The sequence below is a fragment of the Arachis duranensis genome, chromosome 5 (genome assembly GCF_000817695.3).
Source record: "Arachis duranensis cultivar V14167 chromosome 5, aradu.V14167.gnm2.J7QH, whole genome shotgun sequence".
NCBI classification, from domain to species: domain Eukaryota; kingdom Viridiplantae; phylum Streptophyta; class Magnoliopsida; order Fabales; family Fabaceae; genus Arachis; species Arachis duranensis.
Window position 1 is genome coordinate 106,647,748 of NC_029776.3, and position 9,379 is coordinate 106,657,126.

The following is a 9,379-nucleotide window of genomic DNA, read 5'->3' on the forward strand; positions in this document are numbered from 1 at the left end:
TCTCACTAAAATGCTTCATTATGTGTTTTTATGAAACATTAATAGGCGAAGTATTTATTATTTTACATTTTTATTTATATTATATTTTAAAAAAAAACCAATGTTTCACTATTAATCAATGAAAATTACTAAATTAAGCAATGTTATTAAATTCTTTGGGTTCCATAATTAATGATGGTAGATTCAAATTTTATAAAATAAAAATTCATCTTTTTTTATAGTCTCTTTGCTTAATTTTCTTGATAACATAGATGTGTATATATATATAATTAAGTATAAATTGCATGCTGATTATTATACAGTAAAATTTTTTTTCCCGTAGATAAAGGATATCTTCACAAAATGTTTCAATCTCATATTCAAAATTAATTCTAAAAATTCAATGATACAATATTTTTTATATTCTCTATGATCATTATTCCATAATAGTTAGGAATTAGGATTTCATTTTTTTTAAGGGAAGAAGAACAAATCAACAAACATTCAAAACAACTCAACATTATTATTCTCACATAGAAAGGTTAACATAACTTTGATGATAATGCCACGTAGCTGAACACAGTGCCAGCCGGCTAAAGACTCAACCCCATGATGAAAAGTTAACAGCGTAATTATTGAGACATTAACTATATAGTAAGATAATGGAAAAATATGAAGAAACAATAGACTTATTGTATAATACATATAATGGGTTTAATTGAAATTAAAAAATAATTATGAGTTATTAATTAATTTTATATTATTTTTAATTTGAAATTTGAAATTAACAGAATTGCTCTTAATTATAGACTCAAATCAACTAATTAGATTAAAATGAGATTCTCCCTGTGTCATGTCATCCTCGATCAGACGGCTGCCCCATGCGTATCTTTCTACCTCCCAGAGCAGTTCACTGTCCAGCACTGCGTCCTGTTGATCGGCTTCCTCCTTCATCTACGATCGAACAGTCCACCGCCAATAACAACTAACCGGGCAGCGCCGCCATCTCCTCCGCACAGAACGCAGTCGGTTTTAACTCCTTCAGAATGACAGAATTGCAAGAAGAACGTGTTTTAAGTGAGGGTCCTCCTTTATGCACATCACATTGTCGAAATTCATTAATGGAGGTCGATATTGTTGAACCTTTAGTTTGTGTAGCCTCTGACGTTTTAGAAAATTTACCATACGAACAAGAAAACTTAGCCGGCGATATCGCAGGCCACGGTCACAACTCGAACAAGGTGAGCAATTATGATCCACAAATTCTGCCATGGATGTTTATTTTGCGTTTAATTTTTATGTGTAGTCACAATGTAAATGTGTTCTTTAATTGTATGGTTATTGAAACATGCAATTGTAGTCGATGAGTTGAGATGCAAATAAATTTATGTTTATTTTATATTTAATGATATCATTACATGCATTGAGGATTAGCTGGAATTAATTAATCAGTTCGTGTTTATATGATTATATCCACGAAGCATATTTTCGTACGTGTTTTTGTATATGTATGTATGCTCTCTTCATGTTAAATAGCATCTTTATTTGCTAATCATCCTACTATGGACTTATGTGCTTATATGGATGATGGGATAGCATAATTTAATTTTTTGGTATGCTTACATGAATGCATTTTTATCTATGGTGTGCGTATGTTATCCCTACATGATGATCATGCAAGTATGTAAAATAGATAACCATAGGGTGATGCAGTGGCTGAATTTGTTGACTAAATTGAAGTGAATACTACCTGTATTTGCAACATGCTAACCATGGAATACTTATATGAGTGTTGTAATCATGTAATGGTATGTTTATATGCTCACTGCATATTTTTTAGATATATGCTCATATGCTTTCTGAATGTTATTTTAATATTTTTCATGCTTATGGCATTATATGGTTATGTGTTTCCTACATTTGTATAGATTAATCAATTATGAAGTTATTTGAATGGTTTATAATGAAAGATGTGCTTATGTTCTATATTCATCTGATGAAAAGAGTGTGTGCATGTAAATACACAGGAGAAGAATTTTGTGACTAGAGTGAAAAAAGAAGCCACGAAAGGGTGATTAAGGCCCATTAAATAATAGCCAAAACGGAACTAATAATTCCTCATGATTTTCATTGAATTTAAAAAAAAATAACAGGTGGAATTAATTAAATAATACATGAAATGAAAAAAATAATTCTCTTTGCTTGATTTGTAGCTATTGATGTGTTTTCGGTGATTGTTTTAGAGATTTTATTGAAATGAGTTTTGATAAGGATCTTCATCTTTTTGGTTACTCTGTTTGTTTTGAAATTTTAGGCCACGCAATTATCGGATGTTACAGATGTTGGAAGTGAAGAGATGGAGCTTGGTGATGAGGTGATGGAGCTTGGTGATTTACCTTTTAAGCTTACTTTTGTGTAGTCATAATGTTCATGTTTGATTTGATAACTAATAGTAATTAATTTTTCATTCGGATTAATATAAAATACAGTTACCAGATCATAGTTGCCTACAAGAAGACGAGATACCAAGAGTTGGAATGCGGTTTACTCAGTTACAGATGGCTCATGACTTTTATGTGACTTATGCAAAGAAAGCTGGATTTGCAACTAAGATAAGGACGACAACATTTGATAAGATCACAAAGGCTCCAATTAACCAAGCTATACACTGTAATCGCGACGGGATCCGCGAGTCACGTGTTAAACCACCAATGCGGAAGAATACGATTTCAGCTGCTGGGTGCAAGGCAAGGATATATGTAAAGTTTGATAAAGACGTGCAAGACTGTGTTTTGCTCAAGGTTGACTTGACACACTCTCACCCCTGTTCACCGAAAAAAGCAGTGCACTACCATGAGTATAGGCAGCTGACCATGCATGTGAAGTGCGTGATCGAGGATAATGATGAGGCTGGGATTCGACCAAATAAGACATTCCTTGCTTTGTCAAATGAGGCTGGTGGCCCCTCTAACTTAGGATTCTCAGAGAATGATTTAAGAAATTATATAACAGCAAGGCTTCGAACTAGCAACGTGAATGCAGATGTCAGGGAGATGATGAGCTACTTCAGGAGAATGAAGGACATCAATCCGAACTTCTTTTACGCGGTGAAGTTGGACGAGGAGTGTAAATTTAAGAGTGCAGTATGGCTTGATGCAAGGTGTAGGGCGTCGTATGAATACTATGGAGACTTCGTGTCAGTTGACAGCACGTACAGTACAAATAAGTACGTAGTAGTTTAATTAGTATTTTTTCCTTTTCTTGATAAAACGCTATTCAATCGTGATTGGCATTTCTTACATCTGGTGTGTTTTTCTGGTAGGCATGGATTACCGTTTGTCTCGTTCGTTGGGGTCAACCACCATGGTAGGTCGACCCTCCTCGGTTGTGCTTCGTTGGGGAATGAGGAAATCTTAAGTTATGAGTGGGTTTTTAGCCAATGGGTGAAGTGCATGGGAAGTGCTCCACAGTGTATCATAACCGATCAATGTCGATCCATTTACCGTGTGATCAAAAATACTTTACCCGACACACGCCACCGATGATGCATCTGGCATATTATGAATAAGTTACCTTCCAAGCTTGGGGGTTACCGCCGGTACGGAGCTTTGTATGTTGACCTAAACGACATTGTGTGAAACTCTCGGACCGAGGAGTCATTTGAAGATAATTGGGCTGATTTTATAGATGAGTACAACTTACATAACAATACATGGCTGTCAGGTTTGTTACTGTACGATTACTTCACACGCTTTTATTGCTATTGGTTGGCATCTGAATGTTTAGTTTATCAGTAATTTTTTATACGGATGTTCATTATAGTATACATTTAGATGTTTAATACATCAGTGCTTGTGGATGGTCATTTATCAGGTGTAGTAATATGTTTGCTGTATGCTTTCTATGCTTAATTTGGGATTATTTATTTCTTGTAGATCTTTATGATGACCGACGTATGTGGATCCCAATATACTTCAAGGGTGAATTTTGGGCAGCAATGCAGAGTACGCAAAGGAGTGAGAGCATGCACACATTCTACGGTGGATACTTACACAGTAAAACTAGCTTGGTTCAATTTGTTCACGAATATGACAATGTGCTTGGAGTCAAGGAACAGAGGGAACTGGAGGATGATGCTACAGACTCGAGGGGGTTTATCCCTTGTGCAACCACCTCGCCTATGGAGAAACAGTTTCAGCAAGAGTATATCACGAGCATTTTTAGGGATGTTCAAATTGAGTTTGTGAAGAAGGCTAACTGCAGAGTTTCTGCAGTTGATGAACAGGGTCCATTGGTCTGCGTGAAGGTGGAAGAGGAGAAACTAGTTAACGATACTATTCTATGCGTTCCGTACGATGTTCACTTTGACCATTCGACACAGGAGCTTCGTTGTGAGTGTAATCTTTTTGAGAGTTCAGGTGTGTTGTGCTGTCACTGCCTTGAAGTTTTCCATTCGTATAAAGTGTACAAAGTACCTTCTTGTTATGTTCTCCCTAGATGGAGCAAGAAGATAAAGCGCAAGCATACGTATGTCAAAAGTAGCCATGATGTCAGTCGGTCGGATGAGAGTCATGTTGTATTCAGGGGACTGTGTGCACACTTCTATAATGTTGCTCAAGAGTTCATCGGTGACGATGACGAAACAGCATTGCTGCATGTTGATTTGGAAGAAACAAGGGCCAGGTTGGATGCGCACCCTGCCAAAAAGAGGTCCGAGGGCGTGTCAAAGACCCAGACCAACATTGGCTCACAGAGTTCGAACGATGTCGGTGTTGATGACATACTAGGCCCAACGAAGGTCACCACAAAGGGCAGGCCAAGGAGTAAGAGGCTCGGCGCTGCCCTTGAGAAGTCCTTTAAGAATTCAAGACGGAGAAAACAAAAGAATTCATCCCCGTTAGATGTTTAGCTTAATCTCAAGTTTGTATATTTATTTGTATATTACTATCCTAGAACATAACTGTTGGACTTTTACTTTCTTTTTTTTAGGCAAGAGGTTCGTCTGGATGCATTTCAAGATGTAAACCATGGTTCTTTTACTGGCCTTAATGTTCCCGAACAAGCCGGTGGTTTCATGTCTTTGTTAAGCTCCTTCAAGAAAAAGTAGGATTAGTTGGACAAGGTTGTGATAGTGTATATTTTCTCATCTCTGTATTTAAAGGATTCATGTTAGTTTCAAGGTTTTAAGACAGCTGTTGCAAAGGTCCACATGTTATTAATTGCAAGAACCATTTTTCCATTTGGTAGAATGAGGAAATTTTACCAATTTTAATTCGTGTCGACTTAATGCATAACTTGTATAATTGATGGTTATTCTGTAATTTATGAGACATTTTAGTTGTACCCGATTTCTACATGCTTTACTGTATAATTTTTGGGCATGTAGCTATTCGTCATGGACATTGTTTTCACGTATTTTTAAAGAACTAAAGTGGATGTTCATTCCCATAGTTGTTCAGATGTTCATTTTTACTCTAAGCAAGGATGGTTAGCCGTTAGTATTCGTGTGTGTAGGACTTGGTTGTTATGTTTAGGTTTTGACCCTGTTAGATTGGATGTTCATTATAGTAAGGTATAGGATGTTCAGTTTAGCTATATTGGTGAATGGTTAGTGGTCACCTATTTCAACATGCACAAATATGACAACTTTACCAAACAACCTTGAGAAATTTGGGATTCTAACATCTAAAAAGACATGGATAAATTTTTAGGTGACATAACCAATAAATCATTGTACTGTAGAAAAACAAAAAATATGCCATGCAATCAAGTCTTTCTAATGTGACAAAAGAAATTCTTAAGCATGTCAGCAGTAAGTAAACTCAGTATAAACTGGTAGTTCAATTCATTGTAACTATGTCCTAAGTAAGCAAGTTCTTCCTCCCTTTGCGCATTGCCCCCTTCGGTAATCCCTCCGCACGTTCAATCAATGACCGTGTGCTAGGTGCAGTGTATGGTGAACTAACGTTCTTCTTCTTGTTCTGTGGTGCATTGCGACGAACAGGTTTATCCTTGTGTTCCAATAACGAAATAAGCTGGTGGACCAATGAATTATGCGAGCAACAAATAATGTCTAGCATCAACTCCATCATGTCTGATCCGAGTGAATTCTGTGGGTAGATTTATCAGTTGGTTTAGTATTAAGAACGGTTACAGTGATATTTTTTCAAGATCAATCATGACATTTGCGTAAATATTTATTTAACAAACCTCAACGCATTCACAAAGTTCACGATCTTCGGTCCAACTTTCCATCAACTTAATGACACACATGCCACAGTCAAGGCTACAGGACAATAAAATGCTATTGCAATTAGGTTGAGAAAAACCAAGTTACATGGTACGACACATTTTGAAATGAAATCTAAAAAAATCCTCAAATTTGGGTTATAATTTCATCTCACTTGTTCGGTTGCTTTAAAACCCTCGCATACGAACGAGCTGGGCCGTGCGTAGTCCGAACAAATGCAGGAATAGCAATGCTTGCCATATCCTCACATAGTCTTCCCTGAAACTCATGGAACGAACATAGTCCAGCAAAATGAAATAGACTAGAACTTGTGCGGCTGTATATTGATTAAAATAATTATGGTATCTTACCACATATGCATCGAGCTTTATTCGTTTATCATCTTCTGGTCCATAATGCAAACTGTCGAGAATAAGTAAGCGCTTCGCAATCACATCAAATGCATATACCCACCAATGGCCCCTCCAACAATAAGGAATTAACCACTGCAGCAAGCAGTACATATGAAGAGGTTTTTCATGTGAGGAAAAAAAAACATAACAAAATAAAACATATTGATCTCATTCGACCTTTCAAGAACCTGAACATTCTCAAATCATGTGACAACCTATTTCCAACAGGTATTTAAATACAAAACAACAACTCACCCATTTTCTCTTAGCTGCTACTACTTTGTCAAAGAACCTAGTATCATCACCAAAGCTTGGACTAAGACCATCATAAATTGGTGTCACACCATCCATAAATGTTTCTAGACTACCATTTTTTATAACTGATTCCTGCATACCCACACATAGTAAGAATCCCAAGAAAAAGCTCTTTTCACATTGTAATAAGAATGTAATTACCAATATGCCTGGACACATGCAATAGAATTCTCGCTTGAACCTAGATGATTGAGTGTCATTGAAAGAATAGCACATCCATTGAATTACCTACACAGAGTATTCAGCAAGTGTAATTCAAACACCGATATAAGGATAGGGAATTAAAACGCATGCTTAAGTTCATATACTTACAAAGCTATTTACCCAACTGCGATGTTTCAAGGTCCAGAAGTCCTTCCTTTGAATACCATGTAGTCACGCCCTTCATAGGAAGCTAAATCTTGATTTTTATTCAACAACAGGTTAAGTATCCATGTTCTGATTTGTGTCTCCTTAGTCTCCCCCAACTTTATTTCTTTTAGTCTTGGATGAATTGAATGTATTGGGGAAAGGGTTGGAGTCTTTTCAAGCTGAGTTAAACCAAGTGAAAAGCTCGGTCTACCTGGACTCGGTATATGATAGGCTGATTTTATTAGAAACACCATTTGCAGGGGTTGCATGATTATGGCTTTTGTTTGGTGCTCCTGTTCAACATTATTGAGTACTTGCTCAAATTCAGGACATTGAACGATAGAGATGTCAAATTCGCTGCAAACGAATCGGACAAGAAGTTAGCTAAAAGAACAAGGCATGCCTAGCTAGATGGCTAATCACATGACATGGGTGTGAAACAATAAAGAAGAAAAACATATAGCAAGGTAATCAATAATCCACTAACTGGTCAAAATCATAGTCACTGAGCTGTACACGTGCTGCTGGCGGTGTGTGTGGAGATCCATTTTTCAGGTCAGTTTTTCCTGCTTGATGACTTTCATGATTGTCGTTCAACACTGGATCTTCTTGTCTTGCATCATGTGGCGGAGGGTGCTGTTGGAATAACCGTATCCTTCTAGCAAGCGGCACGTGGTCATCATCGTCAGATTCCAGGACTACCAACGGCGCAGCAGTGCTTCCTGAGACATCTCCTCTTGGAATTTCTTTTTTGGTGCCTCGTCTAGATCGGCTCCTACGGATAGGCAACTTTCTCCTCGTACCAGTCTTGGATTGCTGTGATGTAAATTCTTGCATATCGTCATTTAAATCAACAAACAAACAACACCCTACTAAAGTGAACAACTATATCATACTAAAGTGAACACCCAAAAATCTAATAAAGTGAACATCCAATTCAAATGATCACATGAGCTATCCTACAGAAAGCAGATCACCTTATCCGTCTCCTTATAGCTTGGCGGAGATGTAGTCTTGCCTTAGGTAGACGGAAATTGGTCAGTGTCCTTACATGGGCTTTTACACCCTCCTTTCTCGTTAACTGCTTTACTCGAATACTTTTTCTTATGTTTTTTCTCTTTCATTGAATTGTGGACTAGGCAACCATGTGTTCAACATGGGACAACAAATAGATGAAAAAAAGCTAATGTGAACTTTCAAGCGTTTGGGAAACAGAACAAAGTCACATTCGTTCATCAAAACTAACCATCTATGGCCACACTATATTTTACATCCAAAACCCAACTACAGTGTACATCCTCAATTACAACCACACTAATCATCACTAAAATCTATTTTCACACAATGAATCAACTAGGCAGCCCCATCAAGCAATTCTTTCATACATAAAAAGCCATCCAAATAAATTTATCATAAGTTATCTATCCATTTCATATTAGAACCTAATTCGAGCATCCTAAATCCTCCTGTTTAAGTAACAAACTAAACTCAAATAAAACCTTAATAAAAACATGTAATCATAAGTTATCTATCCAATTCAGATTAGAACCTAATTTGAGCATCCTAAATCCTCCTGTTTAAGTAACAAACTCAACTCAAATAAAACCTTAATAAAAATAAGACACAACAATTGTATTCAAACAAGCTTTCAACATAAAAACATGTAAATATCATACACGATCATTGAATTTAGCTCTTCTAACCATTCTTTTATGAACTTCATATATCAAAACAAGCCATACAGCCACATAATGAAGTTACTTTACAATTTTGTAATCGCAAATTCTATGATAACGATCAACCATCATATCACATAAGTAAGGATCCAATTAATTGAGCTCACGAGCTTTCATAAGGAAAGCAAATCACCTTTTCTGTCTTCCTATATCTTGGAGAGGGTGAAGTCTTCCCTTCGGTAGACGGTGATTGGTCAGTCTCGTTGTGGGGCCTTTTACACCTTCTCATCTCGTTAACAGCTTTACTCAAACAATGTTTCTTCTGCTTTCTCTTGTTCCTTGTATTTTTTACTATGCAACCCTGTGTGTTCAACATTTGGTAAAAAAAAAGAGATTCCAAAAATTCAATGTGAACC